This window comes from Protopterus annectens, chromosome 2.part0 (assembly GCF_019279795.1).
Source record: "Protopterus annectens isolate FY-2018-M chromosome 2.part0, PAN1.0, whole genome shotgun sequence".
NCBI classification, from domain to species: Eukaryota; Metazoa; Chordata; order Ceratodontiformes; family Protopteridae; genus Protopterus; species Protopterus annectens.
This window is the reverse complement of record NC_056728.1, coordinates 1,182,770,707-1,182,791,853: the sequence shown is the minus strand read 5'-3', so window position 1 is coordinate 1,182,791,853 and position 21,147 is coordinate 1,182,770,707.

Below are 21,147 nucleotides of genomic sequence, written 5' to 3'. Positions count from 1 at the left end.
GCAACTCCAGGCTAGTACAGTTAGGCAATGCACAAGAGTGCAATGCTGTGCCAAGTGCAACTGCAAATCTATTTTGAGGGAAATTAAAGCAACATTGGATTATGGCTGCAGCCAATAAAAGACTGTCCCAAACTTCCAACATTTGTCACTGTGCACTTCTCATAGGTTCATAGGTGTGTACTAGGCTAATGGCCCTGGCGCCTTTACAAGCCTAGCCCATAGGATTACCCTGGCATCATGCCACCAGACCTTAGTTCCCAGTGGCTCTGTTGAGGAGAGCCACTGGAGTGATCCCCAGGGTGAATTTTCTATTTCCCATCCACACATCAAGATTTCTCTTGAAGAGGGCCAGTGAGGTGCTCTGTTTGACATGTATGGGAAGTCTGTTCCATAGCATAGGCAGTCTCTGGGTTATGAACCTATCCCTCCAGCATGTTCTGTTGATTGTGGTAATGAGGTAGAGGTCTCTGGAGCATGTGGTGTGGAGGGATTGGGATTTCTTTAGATGTAGGATTTCTAACAGAGCTGGGTCAGACATGGCTCTGTAAGTCAAGCAGAGATCGCTTCTAAGTAGGCGATAAGAGACAGAGAACAGTTGGAGATTTTTGAGTCTGTCCATATAGAACAGGTGTTTAAGGCCTAGGATTCTCTTTGTGAGGTACTTTTGAAGCCTCTCCAGTTCTTGCAGGTGTCTAGTGAGGTACATGCAAAATGGGGCATTGTATTTGATGATTGGCCTAATGAAGGAAGAGTAGAGCGAGGTAATGACATTTTTCTTCCTGGATGCAAAACCCTTAGTAATGAGATGTACGACATAGAAGGAGTTTTTGACCACAGTGGCAATGTGGTGGTCAAAAGAGAGGTTGCGGTTAACCTGTGTTCCCAAATCTCTTATAACACCTTCTGTGTTCAATGGACTACCACTGATGTGGTAATTCATGGGAACCAGGTTTTTCCCAAAGGGGATGACAACACATTTTTGGCATTGAGCTTAAGGCCATAGTTCTGACACCAATTGTTGGTCTCAGTGAGGCCTTTCTGTAGGATGTCAACATCACTTGGGGAGTTAATAATAACTCCCAGCTTGCAACTGTCTGCAAACTTTGTCAGCTAGAGTCCCTTTGTGTTGGCCTGGACTTCAGAGAAGTAGATACCAAACAGGAGAGGACCTGCGACCGAACCCTGTGGGACTACACTTGTGACTGGTCAGCAGTCTGACTTGGAGACAGCTACTTTCACACTGTGGGTTCTATCTGTGAGCCAGTTTGCAACCCACCTAGTGATATAGGGGTTGATGCCTAGCTTAGTGAGTTTTACTATGATTCCTGAGTGTGGAATGGTATCAAAGGTCTTGGCCAGATCAAGGTAGGCTTTATGTACCACTTTGCCTTCATCCACAGCTCTGATGACTGACTCAAAAAAGTCGACCAGGTTGAGCAGGCATGATCTACCCTTCACAAAACCAAACTGTGTGGGATCCAGAGTTTGGAGATTCCCTATACCTTGTTTATTAGGTCCATTATGATGCATTTCATAGCTTTGCATATCAGACTCATCAGGCTAATGGGGCGATAGTTCCCAGGGTCTGTAGTCATTCCTCCTTTGTGGAGAGGGATGACTGTAGCAGTGCTCAATTTGGTAGGTACAAAGCCTGAGGTGAGGCTGTGATTTAACAGAGCACACAGGTGAGGTGCCAGTTCACTCTGTAGCTCATGTAGAACACAGCCAGGGATATTGTCAGATCCCACAGAAGCTGTATTCTTGGCCTTGGACAGTGCTGTTTTAACATGCGCAGCAGTAATACTAGGTGTCTGGCAATCTACTGTTATTGTGATTGGTCCTTTGTGGGGAGAGAGGGGTAAAGTTGGCACTGAATCTGTCGGCCAGTATATTGGCAATATCTGTTGGCTCGGTATAGGAGTTACCACTGTGCAGTAGCTCAGAGCAAATCTCGGTATTGGTGTGGAGATTCTTTACATAACTATAGAAGGTTGTATGGTTATCTTTACTATCTGCTGCAATTCTATTTTCATAGCTAGCTTTAGAGGATTTGATGAGGGATCCCAACTTTTTGTTGAGGCTGATAAGGGATTTTTTCCAGTCTTGGGACTTCACCCTATTCCACATCAGTTCCCTCCTTTTGTTGTAGTGTTTGTTTATGGTAGGGGACCACCAGATTGGCTTCCTTTTTTTGCAGGAGAGTATCTTGGTTCTATTGGGTATGGTGAGAACTAGGTATTTGTGTACGTGTTCGTATAGTGTATTGGTGTATGATTTGGTGGTCATGCAACTATTCTCCATTTGCATGGGTGCCATGAAGTTAGCCACCTCTGTTTTTAGGAGCCCAAAGTTAGCTTTGGAGAAGATTTTCATGGTGGTTACCTTTATGGGTGGGGGGGGGGGGGATTTCCAAGGTGATTAGTTTGTGGTCGGATCTAACTGGGGGGAGTTGACTATTGGTGTAGAGCAACTGTTGCCCACCACATCAAGGATGTTGCTACCTTTAGTGAATGTATGGACAAGCTGGTCCAGGGCATTGGAATTAATAAATTCCAGGAAATGTTGGGCAAGTGTATTGGTACATAAGTAGTTTTCCCAGTTAATGGAGGGGTAGTTGAAATCGCCCAGTAGGAATGTGTTAGGGTGGACCCTAATATTTTCCAGGGTGCTTAGGAACGTGGAGTGCGAGTCTTGGGACATGGTTGAGGAACTATAGCAGGCTACAACTTGAATTGCTGTCTTACCCAATGGTAGCTGCACCTGAAGTATCTCTGATGCATTATGTTGAGCTCCCAGTCTGGAGGTGTGCGCATCCTTTATGAATATGGAAGCACCACTGGCTTTGGAGCTTCAGTCCAAGTTCTGGGGCAGAAAGGTGTGGAATGAGTTATAACCTGGTAGTGCAGGGGTGCTTTCTGCTGCCTTGAACCAGGTCTCTGTTACAGCATAAATGTCGATGTTCTCTGTTTTAAGGAATGCTGCGAGTGAGTGCATGTTTAGATTTAGACTTCTTTCGTTGAGCAGCATGACCCTCAAATTGCATTTGTTTGTAGCTGTTATAGTGGTATTTTGGTCTTTGGAACACCCCCTAAAAAAGGCACTACAGGGGTGGCAAGAGCCTTGGCCAGTATCCGGAAGCCCAGGAGTGACAGATGCAGGCCATCTCTGGCAAAGCATTGAGGTCTGTCAATCATATCATCCCAGGCAGACAGATACTAGATACCCTTAGAATGACACCAGAAACTTAGCCAATTGTTGAAATCAGCAATTTTCTGCTTGCACTGTGGTATCATTCTGGGTGATGGTAGGATGCTGCTCAGGGCTAGGCTCATACCCATCTGGGCTACATAATCCAAGAGCTATTCCATGTCTCTTTTCATGTAGTTCAGGGAGGTATGTCTCAGGTCATTCACACCCACATGTACAATGACAGAGTTATATTTGTACCTGTTGTTGAGGAACCTGAGTGCATGCGTTATGTGGTGGATCCTGGCACGTGACAGGCAGCTGACTGTTACTTTCTCCTTATTCAATCTAGTGAGTGGGACATCATTGTGCCTCACTATCAAGTCACCTATGACTAGTGTGTTGGGCATGCTGTTTTGCATTAGGGGCTTTGGTTGAGTGGCACACTGTTTAGGAGAGCTATTTTTCTCATGATTAGTGTTGTGTTATGGTGGTCGAGTGCATTTTTGCCTTAGAGGTCTCTGTTGTTTGGGTAGATTTTTATTGAGAGCATCTGCGAAGGTGGGTGTGTGGTTTGTATTTTTATGTGAAGGCAGTGCTGGTGTGTGTTCTGGAGGGCTATGTGTTCCATGTGATGTGGTGCAAGTTTTGACCTTCTCCTCTTGACCAGCTATTCTGGTCTTGGTTGGAGAGTGGGTGGCTTACAATTTGGATATATAAGTGTATCTCTCGCAAGTCTGAGTGTTGGAAAGTAAGAGGCGAGGGTTGTCAGTGTACATGAGGCAGATGCTACATTGCCTCAGGATGCCGAAGTTCACGAGGTTAATAGGAGAAAGCACATGGAACTGACCTTTAGACATGCCTGGAAGGGTGGACATTAATAATAAGTACTGGAGCAGCTGTTTCCTTGTAGAACATTTAGTGCTGGTAGCACTTTTGTGCGCTACAATAATTGCTGCAAGAAGTCTGGTAAAGTGCTAGACTAATAATCTAGTAAAAGTGCAGGAAAGGAGAGAACTAGCAAATCTAAGGGAAAAATTGAAGAGCAGACTATTTGACAATGCTCAGAAGCTTACAAACAGTCCTGGATACAGCAAATCTGTATCTGGACTAGACTAGCTACAGGAAAGGCGGGAAACAAGTGTAAATGCAGGCTTTTAAACCAGAACGTTGAAAGAGATGGAAAACACTGCCCAAATGGCCATTAAACTGCAATTTTTGGGCCAGAAACCACTCCTCTTGTGGTAGATAGACTACCTAGTGCTTACCACTCCCACTGATAAGCTAGAAGGATTCCTGCCTAAACAGAAAGGCTTGGGGGGCTCAGAAGCTTACATAAAGTCCTGGATACAGCAAATCTGTATCTGAACTAGACTAGTTACAGGAAAGGCAGGAAACAAGCTTAGAATTCTTTTTTTTTTTTTTTTTTAACAGAAAAGCAGCTAAAACAGCGCTAAAAACAATTCAAGTGCAGTGCAAGCTAGCACCCTTGACTGACTCAGTTAATGAAACATCGGTGTAAGTGTTGCTGGCTTTCCTCCCCCACCTTACACCACAAAAAATTAAGTCACTTGCACCTGTCAGACAGTTCTCCTTCCCCCACACAGCAAACACTGATACAGAAGGAAAGGAAGTTTTAATTACTCTTGGCTGGGGGGTGGGCAGATGCCATTTACCAATTTTTGTGACTGTAAAAGAAGTTACTTTGGGAGAAAAATGTTTACATGATAACGCTTTATATGAAGACATTTTTTTAATTTATTTTTTACTGCATTTGCTACCCACCTGACTATCTATATGTGTGCTATAGTGTCACTGCATGCAGCATTAACTAAAAATTGTAAATAATTATTTTAGCCTCAAAACTGGGAAATTCTGAGGAATTCATTATGATTGTGAGCTATGACAGGCAGTCAATCACTGCTTCATGAAGCTGATGTCATCATGAATGTCCCTGCGCATTGATGACATTGCAGATATTCTGGTGATGCGTGATGACATCAGCTATAATTTTAAATTGTAAATTAATAGAAAAAAATCAGGAATTGAAGGGGCCTCTTGGAAATTTGTGGCACTCCATTATTTTGGGAACTCAGTACGGTTGAGAGGTATACCTGCTGGATAGCCACCTGGCTCACTGATAGGACCCAGCAAATCAAAATAGGTAAGACCAGCTTCACCAAGAGGCCAGTCACTAGCAGAGTCCCCCAGAACTTGGTACTGGACCCACTCCTTTATGGCATCTATTTCTCTGAAATGGGAGCAAATACTGAAGGTTTATGGCTGACTAAGTTTTCAGATGATTGGGGTATCATCATTTCCTCTGCAGAAATTAGCATTCTTCAAGAAGGCCTATTTCTGAGTAATACATTTTGCCAAAGCCATGGTCTTAAACTCAATGTTAAGAAATGCATAACTGTACCTTTTGTGTAAGAGTCAACACAGTGGTCAGGGATCTGGATATGCACATAGGCAGTAGCCTTACCTTTGACCACCACATGGCTAGAGTGGTGAGTAAATCCTTTTATGCCGAGCAACTTATAAGTATGGGCATGGCATATAGGTCCAATGAGGTCATTATCCCACTTTGCTCTGCCCTTATCATGATGCAAACATCTTTTCAGGACATAGAAAAATACCTCTCTGAGCACCAACTCATACTAAACCCCAACAAACCTAAGATTATAGTCTTCAAAAAATAAACACCCATACCTTCCTATCCCCCTCTCACTATATTCTCCTCAAACAGAACAGAGATATCACCTACTAACCAGACTAAACACTTAGGTGTTACTATTGATGATAGCCTAAAATCTGACAAACATATTGTTCTGGCAGTCAAAAAAGTCCACATCAAACTGGGCAACCTATACAGGGCCAAACCATATCTAACACCAAATGCCAAACTAGCTACTGCACAGTCACACCTGCTATCCACCCTCCTGTATGGTTCTCTCATTTTCAAAACAGTGTAAGAAACTTCTCTGTGCGGAAGATTTTCAGTCCATAAATCTCTAGTTAATCATAGTATATTAATCAGATCAGACAAAAGAAGTAGAAGTTAAAAAAAAATAATAAAAATATATAATTGTACAGAATTACTACGTATAAAATAACTAAGTATTCGAAAGTAATCCAAGCAAGGCAGGCAATCTGTTTCCAGTCAAAAATCCTATATTAAGTACACAGATAAGCAATCCAAGTAAAACAAAAATAGAGTAATAGTTTCCTCACAAGCTTTCTAAATATATATATATATATATATATATATATATATATATATATATACTTTTTATCAGGCAAGAGAGTGGTTTATTGTGCTGTAAAACAAAGTGTTATTGGTACACATGTTAAATTCACATCCCTTTCCCCATCAGTGTGACAATCGAGCTGGTCCTGCCCTACTTTGTAGCTGTCATAATAATATAACCCTTAAGTACTTTTTATAATGATGTGGCACCTCTTATTTAACCAGATTATTAAGTAGATTATTAAGTCTGTGATTTTATCCAAGACAATATACTACATGGCTGATAATATATCAACCTTAGCCGATTTGGCAATCATAAAATATATATAAAAATATACTTACACACTTTTCATGAAAAAAAATCTATTGTAAAAAACATATTCTATTTTTATAATCTATTGTTAACAAAGATCGCTTTTGTCCTCCTAGACTTCTTCAGACCTGTGTACAAGAACCCTAAAAGCTGTCTATAAAAATATATATAATTGTATAATTAGTTAGTATTGTTATTACACATCATTTTGAATAAAGTAGAAAAAAGAGAACCAGAAAAAGAAAAAATAATAAGAAAAAATGTATGATGATGGAAACAAAATATACACTTAAATTATAACCGATTTAAAATGGTATTTAAAGCCAACTGGTAGAATAAAATAAAATAAAATAAAATTAGTCATGTAAACAATGTGGTAATTTTCTAAGTTCCAGTGCACTTTTAATTGAAAAGTAGTTGTTTAGTCCAGGCTTCCTAACAGAGTTCAGCTATAATTGCCACATGAGTTCATGTTTCTACAGAATATTTGGGATGTCTCCTTCAAGATCACCCATATCTATGCGATCCAGGCTCTAGAACTTAAAACCTGTGTGTCTTTTATGAAGAGAAAAGTGTTTGGCTAGTGCATTATTTTTACATCCAGGATGCAGTGGTGGTGCTGCGGTAGCTTTGTCGCCTCACAGTAAGACGTTGTCCTGTTCAATTCTCAGCTAGAGCATCTTCTATGTGGAAACATGCATGAATGGGCGTACCTTTGTTGAAGGTTGTGCGTCAGGCCTGGCAACTTGGCATGTAAAAAAAAAAAATCTACTGCCAATCATTAGCGGACCGGAGTTCCGCTGTGGCGACCCCTAACCGGGAAAAGCCGAAAGATACAACAAGATTATTTTTACATCCAGAGTGGATTTCTGACAGATGACATGAAATCCTACGCTTGAGTTTATTTACAGTCTTGCCCACATAGAATGCATTACATTTATTGCACTGTGCCGTGTAAATTACTTTTGTAGTGTTACAGTCACCCCTTGCACTGGTCTTAATGATTTTCTTTAAATAAGAGCAATAAAAATTATCACCTTGCTGTATGGACTACCAGGACAACCAGGACCACAGACAATCCAGCTAGCAGGAGCAGCAGCACCTTCACAGGGACCAGTTTCTTCAGGAAGACCAATGTCGACAGCACAAACATCAACCACCACACCAATAACAAAGCCTGCACCAGTACCAGAACAAGAACTACGACCTCCGCCAGAGCTCCAGAGCTTGTCCCTCATACCAGGTTCCCTCCTATCACAGCCACAGTGAGGATTATTACTACAACCCACCGAGATACCAGAAAGCAGAGGAGGAATTCAAGAGGACTCATACTCTATCCACGAACCCCAGGGAGACAGGAGAACCAAACAGTGGGCAGGGGTGAGAGAAATACAATACCTGGTCAATCCTGACTGGAACCCCAACTACAACCCAGGTCCCAGGCTCAGACGGAGGAACCACTCTGTTAAAGCACTGACTGAAAATGAAAAAAAGTGTGTTGCCCAAAGGACTTACTTTTGTACTAAGCTGCAGGACTGAGGTTGCTCAGGTACTGATAGACCTTAAAATGTTTGTGAGGAAGCTCAACTTAAGGGTACAGTTTCATGGCAAAAGTAATGACATTGAAAATAAGCCTATTGATGAAACTTTAAAAAGGCCTAACAGCTATTGTCCACCACTACATCAAACATTAGCTGCTTTTGAAGTGAATGTGAGATGGATATCAGTAAACTCCTTAAAAAACCTCCTAAGAAAAAACTTTATAACTTAACACAGGGAGAAAGAAAAGCATTGATTGAGCTAGGCATTAATAAATCCAGGCTTGTAATGAAGACAGACAAGTGAGGAGGTATACTTGTGACTGGCACCACTATCTACAACCAAAAGATAGAGAACATGCTGGAGGATAACAGATTTTATGAGTTATTTACCATGGATGACATAAAAAGAGCAAATGATTTATGAAAAAATAATCTCACCACATTATGGGAAGAAAAACTCATTACTGAAAATCTTTACAATTATTTATAGAGCCCATGCCCATGTTTAACTTACTTTTTTTTAATACCAAAGAACAGAGAAGACCCACCTTATAGACTGATGGTAGCAAGTGGAGGTTCCCTTACTGAAGCCACAGCCATTTGCCTTGATTACTGCGGTGGTGATGCTGTGGTAGCGTTGTCGCCTCACTGTTAGACATTGCCTGTTCGATTCTCAGTTAGAGCGTCTTCTGTGTGGTGACATACGTGAATGGGCATTCCTTCGTTGAAGGCTGTGCGTTAGGCCCGGCAAGCCAGCACGTAAAACTCTACTGCCAATCATTAGCGGACCGGAGTTCCGCTGTGGCGACCCCTAACCAGGAAAAGCCGAAAGACACAACAACTTGCTGAAACCTTTAGCAGAAATAAATAAGTCATACATAAGAGATTCAATGGATTTTCTGAGGAAAATAAAAAAAATTACAGTGGAAGCTGACCATATTTTATTAACTATTGATGTGGAATCCTTGTACACAGTGCTCCCTCACAATTACTGTATAACAGCAGCTATGGAGTCTTTTAAGAAACATAATCAAGGTACACAGGCACAACTGCAAAAGTTAAGCAAGCTCATTAATCTTGTACTGGACTTCAATTTCTTTACTATCAATTGCAAACACTACAAACAAAAAACTGGTATAGCAATGGGGGCTGCCATGGCTCCCAGCGCAGCTAACATAGCCCTGGGCAAGTAGGACGAGGACTTTGTTTTAAACAACACAGACTACATGAAGCATATCACATGCTATTTATGTTTTATTGACGGCATCTTTATTGTGTGGGAAGGAGACACCTTGTAGCTTGGAGATTTTATCACTTACCTCAATCAAACAACCCCCTTCCTGAAGTTTACCTTTTCCCATAGCTGTACTTCAACCACTTTCTTAGATATGCAGATTTCCAAGGACACCAACAATAACAGAATCACCACTGATCTATTCAGAAAACCAACGAGGGTTAACTTATTACTCCACAGTAAAAGTCTACATCCTACAAAAACCAAGTATAATGTAGTGAAGTCCCAAGGATATAGATTAGCTAGAATTACCACAGAAATGGAACCATTTTTGAGAAACCTGAACTTAGAGAATGATTTTCCAGTGAGAGGCTATGAAAGTCAGATGTTAAAAAACATCCTGGAACCCATTATAGAACTGAAAAGGACTAAATCACCTTCACTCAACCTCCCCAGTAGGAGAATGTTAAGAAATTCCACAGCGAATAACAAATGCAAAAATAGCTGCATCCTGACATACACTTTAGATTATCACAGTATCAAAAATGTTATTGGAGAAAAGTGGGACATTGTAACAGGAAACCCTTTTCTGATTAACATCTTAGGTGAAGCTGCACCCTTTGTTTATAGGAAGGCCAGGAACATTAGAAGTTTTGTTAAATTTAAACCTAGACCACATGAGAGAAACACTAAAAGGTGTGAAACTAATTGTACATTTTGTATATTTATGCATCAGTGTGGTAGTTTTTATTGCCCTTATTTAAAGAAAATCATTAAGACCATTGTAGGGGGTGACTGTAACACTACAAAAGTAATTTACAGGGCACAGTGCAATGAATGTGATGCATTCTATGTGGACAAACTATAAATAAACTCAAGCATAGGATTTCATGTCATCTGTCAGAAATCCACTCTGAATGTAAAAATAATGCACTAGCCAAACACCTTTCTCTTCAGAAAAGACATACAGGTTTTAAGTTCCAGATCCTGGATCACATAGACATGGAGGATCTTGAAGAAGACATCCTGAATATTCTGGAGAAACATGAACTTGTGGCAATTAAAGCTGAACTCTTTTAGGAAGCCTGGACTAAACTACTACTGTTCAATTAAAAGTACACTGGTACCTTGAAAATTGCCACATTGTTCACGACTAATTTTATTTTATTTTATTTTATTCTACCAGTTGGTTTTAAATATTATTTTAAATCAATTGTAATTTAAATGTATATTTTGTTTCCATCATCGTACATTTTTTCTTCTTATTTTCTCTTTTTCTGGTTCTCTTTTTTCCACTTTATTCAAAATGATGTGTAATAACAATACTAATTATACAATTATATATATTTTTATAGATAGTTTTTAGGGTTCTTGTACACAGACCTGAAGAAGTCTAGAAGGACAAAAGTGATCTTTGTTAACAATATCTTATGAAAATAGAATATGATTTTTACAATTGATTTTTTACATGCAAAGTATATATGTATATTTATATATATATATATATGTTTTGATTGCCAAATGGACTAAGGTTGATATATTTCCATCCATGTAGTATATTGTCTTGGATAAAAATCACAGACTTAATAATCTACTTAATAATCTGGTTAAATAAGAGGTACTAAATCATTATAAATTTTAAAGTACATAAGGGTTATATTATTATGACAGGTACTAAGTAAGGCAGGACCAGCTCAAATGTCACAATGATGGGGGAAGGGATGTGAATTTATCATGTGTACAGCACAATAAACCACTCCCTTGTCTGATAAAAAGTATATATATTAAGAAAGCTTATGAGGAAACCATTGCTCTATGTTTATTTTACTTGGATCGCTTGTCTGTGTACTTAAAGGATTTTCGACTGGAAACAGACTGCCTGCCTTGCTTGGATTACTTTTGAATACTTAGTAATTCTATACTTAGTAATTCTGTACAATTATATATATATATTTTTTTATTTTTTTAACGTAAGACAAGTTTATGTTCACTACTTCCACTATTTTTGTCTGATCTGATTAATATACAGTGATTAACTAGAGATATATGGACAGAAATTCTTCCACACAGAGAAGTTTCTTACACTGTTTTGTTTTTGGACCCACTACACTTGTTTAGTGGGTTGTTTTGAGACTTTGGAGATACCACAGATATTACTCCTTCTCTCATTTTCACAAACCTGTGAAAGACAGACCTAAACAACCTAGAATCATGTTATAATAACATTGCCAAATATGTAGGGTTGCCACCTTTTCAAATGCCCAAAGCGGGACATTTTTGGTACAAATGTCAGATTTTGCAGGGTGAAACATACCCACGGCCACTACTAAGGACATACCTTCACTTTTTGCCTAAATAAAAGCTTATGCCTGTAGCATTTTAGTTGTTTATTCTGTTCCTTATAACATGTAGGTGTTTCAGATACAGAATAACTGTTTTATACAACTATTACATAAAATATAGGAAATCATTTTGTCCTAAAATCTCAGGACATTTACCATTTGTTCAATTTTTTTGCAGGACACAAATGCTCAAAGAGGGACTGTCCCTCGCAAAGTGGGACAGGTGGTAACCCTACAAATATGTCACTAACCATCCACACAGATCTCACCACTGCTCAGCTCTCTCACAACTAAACTGGCTAGAGCTCCCCAACTTCTTATCACTCAACGAACTTACCTTAGCCCACAAAATAGTACATCAACCTAGCAACAGCCCTGCTATTTCAAACTTAATCCAGCCTAGTACTAATCTCAGACCCCTCAGATCTTCTAATAATTTGATGCTAAAGGTTTCCCACTCACACAACTTTCATGGTGACTCCCTCTATTTGCACAGAATAGTCAAACTCTGAAATACTCTTCCTGAGTCCTTAGCAAAGAATCCTAACCACCATGAGTTCAAACTTTACCTGAAGGATCACCTGGCTAGTCACTGGCTGTGTTCTTGCCATACTCCAGGCTAATTCTTTCCCACTTCCATTACTCTTACTCTCCGTTGCTCCACCTAAACTTTTTTTCCCGGTTTCCTAATAGCTACACCTTCTCCCCTTAACATTTCCAACTGCAATTTTTCATCACTATTGACAGCACTCTTGCCACACATCAGGCAAATTTCTTACCCACCTCCATTACTATTCCAACCTTCTCCACTTCCATTGCTATTCCCACCTTCTTGTCCACTTTAACATACTATATTTACTGATGTTTCTAACTACCCCTGTCCCCTCTTCATCTCTAACTAAAGTTCACAATTTCACTTAACTTTGCTTAAGCTTCTTCAATGCCTTAACACTCAGTTCTTGCTAATCTACATACATCTCCCACTATTCATACATCTTTTCATGTGTACTTTGCTCCTAATTGTAATAGTATGAACAGTCTGTCTCAGATCTGATTTTTATATTTTCTTTGTATATATTTTTATATATATTTTTATTGTCTGTTACTTTAATTTGTTATCAGTATACAAATTACTGTCTTTTTTTGTTTGTTTGTATTGTACTATTTCTGGAGCTTTTCTCCCTGGGTTTACACTGAAAACGGGCTTCTGGCCCAGTCAGACATTACCCGCTTAACAAATGTAATAAATAAATAAAAATAAAACAATTATTAGACCAATCATGTACAATACTCCCTTCAGTATTTACCTGACCAGGCATATGCAGAAACTAGAGCAAACTCAGAGGTTCCTTACAAAAGGAATACAAGGAACAACAAACCTCCCTTATGCAGAACATGTTAAAGTCTTTTCCCTCTATTTAGTTTCTTATACATTGCTGAGGTGTGATCTATGCCTGGCTTACAAGTCATCTGCAAACACCACACTCATGAATCTGCATATTCATAAGTCAAACAGTACCATAAATACAAGTTCTAAGGACACAAGTTTAGTCTGTGACTTAAACAGAACATGCCGGAGAGACAGCTATGTGTCCCAGAGACTGCCACTCCTATGGAATAGGCTTCCCATCCATGTGAAGCTGAGTTTGTCTAATTCCCAGTTTAAGCTCAACTTACACTAGTGGATGGGAAATAGGAAATTCACTGCGGGCTTGGCACCCATGTCCCTTACGGAAATAGGTAGCTTATAAATGCCTGACCCTTAATGTCCTATTTGGATACAGGACATTGTTATTCTCTCAGAAAAACTTGGCTAAAATTAGAATGGCCCCCTGGGTCATTAGCCTAGTAACAATCTATGATTCTATCAATACAGTAGACATGTTAAACTATCATAGAGACTAAAACAATAAAAATATTAGCCTCATTTAGACCTAAATCTACCTTATATACAGTAATAACAATAAAAGGTGTACTTACTATATGCAGGTGGTTTTACAGACTGCAATCCAGATGTCACTGTGTGTAAGGGAGGGAGAGGAAAGAAGGCTGATAAGTATCTTAAAGCAAATGACACAAGAAACTGAGAACAATTAATTCCCTTTACATCTGCAGATTAAGAATCATCTCATACAAAAATCTACTGACCCATTGAATCCCCCCCCAAAAAAACCTCTTCCTCTATGTCTCTTGTACCGTGTTGTATAACCCACACTTATTGATGGCTCTAGGTATATCAGGCATATAAGATATATACATATAAAATACCTATAATAACAGTTAAATTATTTATATTTTGCATACCTGAAAATTCTGCTTGAGACCTGCTCAGAGAACCAGTTAGTACACTTCTCATTCCTATAGAACCTTCTACATAGGTTATCTGATGATTCTCTAGTACTTTTTGATAACCCCAAACATCCCCAGTGGTAGTTATTTCTAAGTGCCCTATATGCTTGAATAAGGTCTTGTTAAATATCTGTATGAGACACACTGTACAAGTTCAGTGTCTCATACAGATAACTTAAAATTTTCACATCTACGGATACCCTTGGTATATTTCTACTGTACTCTTTACAGTTTACTCATGCTTGTTTTTTTATAATGCTTCCCATATTGTTATTCCATACTCAAGTTTGGGTCAATGTAACCACAATGACTGCACTGTTTCTTATTTTCTGCACTTTATAAATCTTTTTATGCAGCCTATAGTTCTATAACTATCATTAATCAATTGGTTGACATGGTTAGAAAAACTTAAAGCTGTATTATCCATATACTCAAGTCCTTGAATTAATCTACAGTTTTTATAATAACGGAAAAGATAATATTGGATAAGTTACTGTCAGAATTGCAAAGGTTGGGAAATGAAACCATATATCAGCATGCATATGTTTAACATAAACACATTTCCATCTGTAACATGACATTCTGTAATAATATAATAACAGCTTTGAATGAAAAGTTGTGCTATGATGTAATTTATATAGATTTAACTTTAGCATTTGATAGGGTCATACGCAAAACACTGATCAACAAATTAGAACAACGAGGTATTAATATATTCTTGATAAGATGGATAGCTGTATGGCTTACCAACTGGACAAGGCAAGTATCATACAACAAATGAACAGGTGAAATTTTTGATTGCAGTCAGGGGGTCTCACAGGGCTCTGTACTAGGCCCTGTGAACAGGTGAAAATTTTGATTGCAGTCAGGAGGACACACAGAGCTCTGTACTAGGACCATACTTGTTTAGATTGCCTCTTTCAGCTCGATTTTTTTATCTGAGGTGTTCTATGGTCTATATGCAGATGACTTGAAAATCTGCAAACTGATTATATGTGCTACAGATAGGACATGTCTGCAAAATTTGACTAAATTGACCATTTGTGCACAGGAGAATAATATGCTGATAATTACATCAAAATCTATGCATGTGTGATTTGGGAGACATAAAATGAAAAGTGAATATTTAATATAGGCAATAAATTATCCAATATTACTTCTTCCATTATTTTTCCACAACATAAAAATAGATTTAAGGGTTTGAATGACTTCGGGTTTGTCATACACCCATTTCCCTTAAAGACGGGTTTAGTAAGTGCATGTCTCCAATTTTTAGGAATCTCATATTTATACAACCTAATAAATATATATTCTTGCTGAAGTGTTCTATGGTCATCATTACTAATCTGTCTCTTCCCTGTGCTTTGTTTGGATCCAGTTTGCATAGTTCTTTTTCAATATATCTGGGGATTCAACAAACTCCATGTAGGCTTAGCGCGGAGCCTACATGGAATTTCCATCTTAGAGCAATGAGCAGCAGTGTTAATTGCATATGAATGCCATGCATTTCACTTACATGAATACAGGCTCAGTTTTGTGGCCAGCCACTGTGTAACATGCCAGGAAGCCACGTAAAGCAGCACATGCAGACATGCAAATCTGTTTACCTATGGGCACATTAGTTCTGTGTGATTGCACGGACAGCCACAGTGACTACCAGGGCTTAATATAAGACAATGCATAAAGTTCTAACACATTATAAGAAAGTGTACTCAGTCCAGAGTAGTGTGCAAACCTATTTTAGGCATAATGAATCAAAGTTTTGGTCGTGATCGCAAGGGTATATAGATTGCATTAAAAATAATTATTCTGGGGAAGTGTGTGTATTGTAAAAGGGCCACACACATGACTTGTAGAAATGAACATAGGGGAAGAGGACAAGTGAAACACGGCAATGTACAACAGATGTGGGCATGTCAATGTGCATACACTACAAAGACAAGATAGTTGTAGCATGAACAGCAATCACATAGCTACATGATACAATATGTACTGTTGTTTACACCTCCTGGTCTTCTCATAGAGGTGTGCTGTCTGTATTGTAATTATCCTGTGTATTTGCTTTCATAAAGGAACTAATCCCACCATGATTTTGTTCATCTGTTGTGTCTCCATGTTTCTGGCACCAATCGTTTGTGTGTGTTATTACTGTCAACATTATAGCAGTACAAATCTTGGATTCAATAATTTTCAACAATTTGCAGTCCTCTACAAAGATGGTTGGACAAAGGATGTGTAAATTAGTCTTGACTTCTGAGACTTAAATAATGAACAGAATAGGGCCTAGTACAGAGTCCTGAGGTACAGACCTGGTCACTGGACTCTAGATAGAGATGACTTCACACACCTTCTGACACTATCTGTCATTTATGTGATTCATCTGTCTACCCACTTGGTGATGTATGTGTTTATGCCCACTTGAGACAGTTTGTTTGTAATACCTGAGTGTGGATTTGTGTCAAATGCCTTGGGCAGGTCAATTTATGCAAGATGATATTGTTCTATTCACACATGCCCTTGGTGACCTTCTTGAAGACATCAAATCGATGTAACAGACATGATGTAGTCTTAACAAGTCAAACATGGGTTTGGTGCAGTCACAAGATTATTGTGTCCTTTTTGCTAAAGTCCATGATGACTTGTTGGTCTGCCTCACAAATGAAGAGAGTCAGGAGTATGGGTCTATAACTCCATGCATCAGATGATGGTCCCGTCTGGTCAGACAGATCACTGTTACTGTACACCCTTCTATGAAAACATAGGCTGTTTTGAGGCTGTGTTGAATTTGGGATCCAACTGTTTCTGTTAGGTTGGGCTTTAAGTTATGCTATAGGCAATCTGTAATGTTGTCATGGCATATTGATTCTGTGTTACCAGCCATAGAGAGTGCACAGATAAGATGTCTTTCTGAAAATAAACTGAATAATTGTTGCATGTATACTTTGGCTGATGGCCACTGTGGACAGCTGATTGTCTATTTTCTCCAGCTGAGTATGGCTGGTGGCAGCCACAAACAGCTCTGTGCTTAGTTGCGTATTCCTTTAACATTTCATGCTTATTTAAAAAAATGATTTGTGACAACACCTTCAACTACAATCTTGGTCATGTATCACATATCACACACTGGTACTGTTCACAAAGAGGCAGCTGATAACAATCCCTGTATAGTTTTCAGGAGGGATCGGTGTATTAAAAACTAACACTTGTCTGCAATTTAGTGTAACTATGAAGGGGATGTTTAGATGTGAAAAATGCCCCAGTGTTCCCTTTTATTAGAAAGCACTGTCACTAAAGTAAAGGATTACTGCTATGTTAAATCAGATGTTTACATCAATTGTAAATCCAAGGGAGTTATATACATTGCTATATGCCAGATATGTCATAACTTTTATATAGGGAAAACTGAAAGATTTTTCAAAGAGAGAATATATGATATGCATGGTGTTAAAAAACAAAATCAGACAAATGCTCTCTCAAAATACATTCAAGTTTTTTGGGGGGGTTAGATGATGTGGGACCAGGTTTAAGGGGTGGACTGTGGAAGCTCATGCTAGAAGTGAAAGAACTATTCTGGCAGATTAAATTATTTGTCACTGCACCTAATGGTCTTAATGATACTGTCTCTATTTTACCTATATTAAAATTAAAATCTATAGGTTATAGTTTTTAATTTATTGATTAAGTTGATTCACATACATTGTATTTATTATTTATAATATATTTATGCAAAACTTTTTTGTAAATAAAAATGGAGTGGGTTCATATTTTCTTAAACAGCAAAGTTCTTTATACATGACAAGTAATAATAGGATGCTATCACTTTAAATGTTTGAAAAGTTTAATGAAGTTCAGTACTTCCTATCTTAATTTTATATAAGGACATGATGTTTTAATTAGTTTTTATCTCTGATGAAGTCCTGTAATATTATACGGGGATGAAAATGCTTAGATTTCTTTCATTAAACAGTTGTTTGATCTGAGTTGTGGTACTGTTTTATTTTTTTGAGTTCCGGACATGCGCATGCCACTTTATCATCTGTGTGAATACTGATACTGTGAGTGCTGTTTATTCCTGGTTACGAGGGACTTTCCTGGGTTTGTTGTTTATTATTACAGATGATCCTGACAGTGGAAGTGCATGATTCTTACCACCTGATGTAAGAGTATCAGTATGATGATGGTGGCCAAACAGAGGCTCAGTCAGGGGTGCAGAGGTTGAACTTGACATTGGGGGTGACATTCAACAATCCCCTGTATTTCCATCAGACACAGCCAGTAGGCCTATGCCTACCTATTATACTGAGACCTCAGCTATCGGACAGGTGGAGCGTGGTGTACCTGATCCTAGTAGTATGGTTATTGTGGCTTCAGTGCCACTTGAATGAGACTGTAGCCAAAATGAGGGTGAAGTACCATGCATGAGGGTTGTTAGAGGTGCTTGGAGGAGGCATGCTGTCCACCCTCCACCTGATCCTGGTTTGTCTTTATGTGCCACTCAATATATGTTTAGGGCCATCATGGAGATGCAGGCATGTTCCAATTGGGCCTCAGAGGATATGCTTAGGGTTGTAGATGTGGCACAGGCTGTTATGCATGCCTGACTCCACCATGTTGCTGATTCAGTGGACTGGATGAATGACACAATGGAATGGGTAGCGTCTATTATGGAATGTCTGGAGGGAGGGGGTGGCATCCATGTGGACACAGGTCAGCATCATTATCTGATGTTAGCTAATTTGGCCATGCCCAATCATTCTCCCATAGTGGCATGACTTCCATTGCTCTGTCAATGATTGAGTTGTCCACACCCAAATGTGATAGGCCCTAGGGATGTGGTCCTGGATGTATGCATGAGGAGAGTGCATCCAGCAGACAACAGTCATGTTCAGGTAGCAGCAGTATATCTGACTATGGGCATAGACATGTCCGTGAAAATCCAGGCAGTGCCAGTTCTTGCAGCTGGGAATGACAGTGATTAACTGTCACCTCTACCATGCACGGCTCTCACCTGTCTGACATACCATGGTATAGAGCAAGCACAGAACTTGGATGTGTTCTTGCAGATAGTCACACATATTTCACATTGAGTGCCTATACAGACACACACACACACATATAACAGTTACAAGGGTCAGTTGTAAGGCTTACAGCTCATTCTGTCTCAATGGACATTTGATACTTTATCAAAATTTCTGCCTGTCTGTCTTCCTTACTCACACACATTCACTAACTTTTGTGTCAGCCTTGGCCTCCTGACCCCCCCCCCCCCCACACACACACACACACACACACAAAACACCCTGTGCAAATGATGATAAATGTGCCATAGCCTTAATTTTCTATATTTTGTATTCAAGGATACATAAGTCTTTTGTCTGATACCCAGGGTGCATAGCTAATTGAACGCTTAGTATAGATGTGTTTGTGATACTCTTTTGAAAATTGTACTGCTTTCTTACAGATTTTTGTAATGTTTGAATCTTTAATGCATGAGGCCTGTTAGTTGACAGCGAACACATCAATTGACATAAGCCACTGCTGTCACATATTGATGTAATTGTTGTAAAAATCACCCACCTTCTACTTAGTTACATTATCAAGTAACAGTATGTAAAAATATGCCATTCATTTGTGTTCTTAGACATTTATTTTTCTCTTCCCAGTTCAACACTTACCTTGGAAGTACAGTCATTACAAACATTTTAATTTGGTGCTGAATCTTTCCGATGCTAGCAGTACACAGCCATTCCATGGGTAAGTAAAGGTTGTGAGCATTGCCTGGCATCAATGTTGCTGTATGTATGTATGTACATAGGATGATGATTTTGCCCCCTTGGATGGTTAGCGTGTGTGCTATATGATGCCTCTTGCCCAGGGTAAGGGCATATTGCACATGCCTATGTCTACCTACAACCACAGCAGCAGGTGGCTCCTCCTCTGAATTCTCACCTGCATGTGGCTGTGGTGACCTTGCCAGTGGTGGTGGGATGAGTGACCCTTCTACTCAATGTTCCTGTTGAAGCTGTTTTCTCAGGAAAATATTGTGAAGGAGAACACAGGTGGTGAACATTTCAGCAAAAGTATGAGGGTTGTACTTCAGGGCTCCCCCATATGTATCCAGGCACCAGAACCATGACTTTAGCAGCTCATAGACACACTCTATGACATTTCTTGTTTGATCGTTTGCCTCATCATAGTGTTCTTCAGTCAGTGTGTGTGCATTTCTGATGGGCATCATCAACCATGGCTCAGGTGTATAACTTGCTGTACCAGGAAATGACCCTGTGGGATATCCCCCCTAGAAAACATCTGAGAGAGTTGACAGTTTTGCCAAATATGTGAATCATGATAACTGCATGGGTTGCCAGCACACACACATTCAGCATGATTCCCTTATCATTACACATGACCTAGCAGTTAATGGAGTGGAAGCCCTTTCTGTTAATATACACCCTTCCTTGTTCCCTGGGTGGTGCTTTAATTTCAATCTGCCTGCAGTCATTGGCACCCAACACTTCAGTATAGTGTGTTATGGGGTAGAACTCTTGCATAGTCGTGGCTCTGTCCTGAGGTGTATGGTGAAAAACTTTGTAGTCACTGACATGTTGTTGCATAGCATTTAAGAATCGATATAGTATCCTGGATGATGATGCCTGTGACACCCCTGGCATATCTCCAGTTGGTCTCTAGAAGGTTCCTGTAGTTAATATTCTGAGTGCTTCACATTCCTTATTCTTCACAGGAATTGGTTCCCCCTCAGTTTGCCCTTGTTCTTAGTTAAGGAAGACAGAGGTTGCAGAGTTCCAGTATTGCATCTCTATCCACCCTGCAGTGCTCTACAGTTTCCACTTCATGCAGACCATGAAAAGATAAATGGGAACTGAACACCCTTCTCCTTCTTGGCTAAGGCCAGTTACCAGCATCATAGTCTT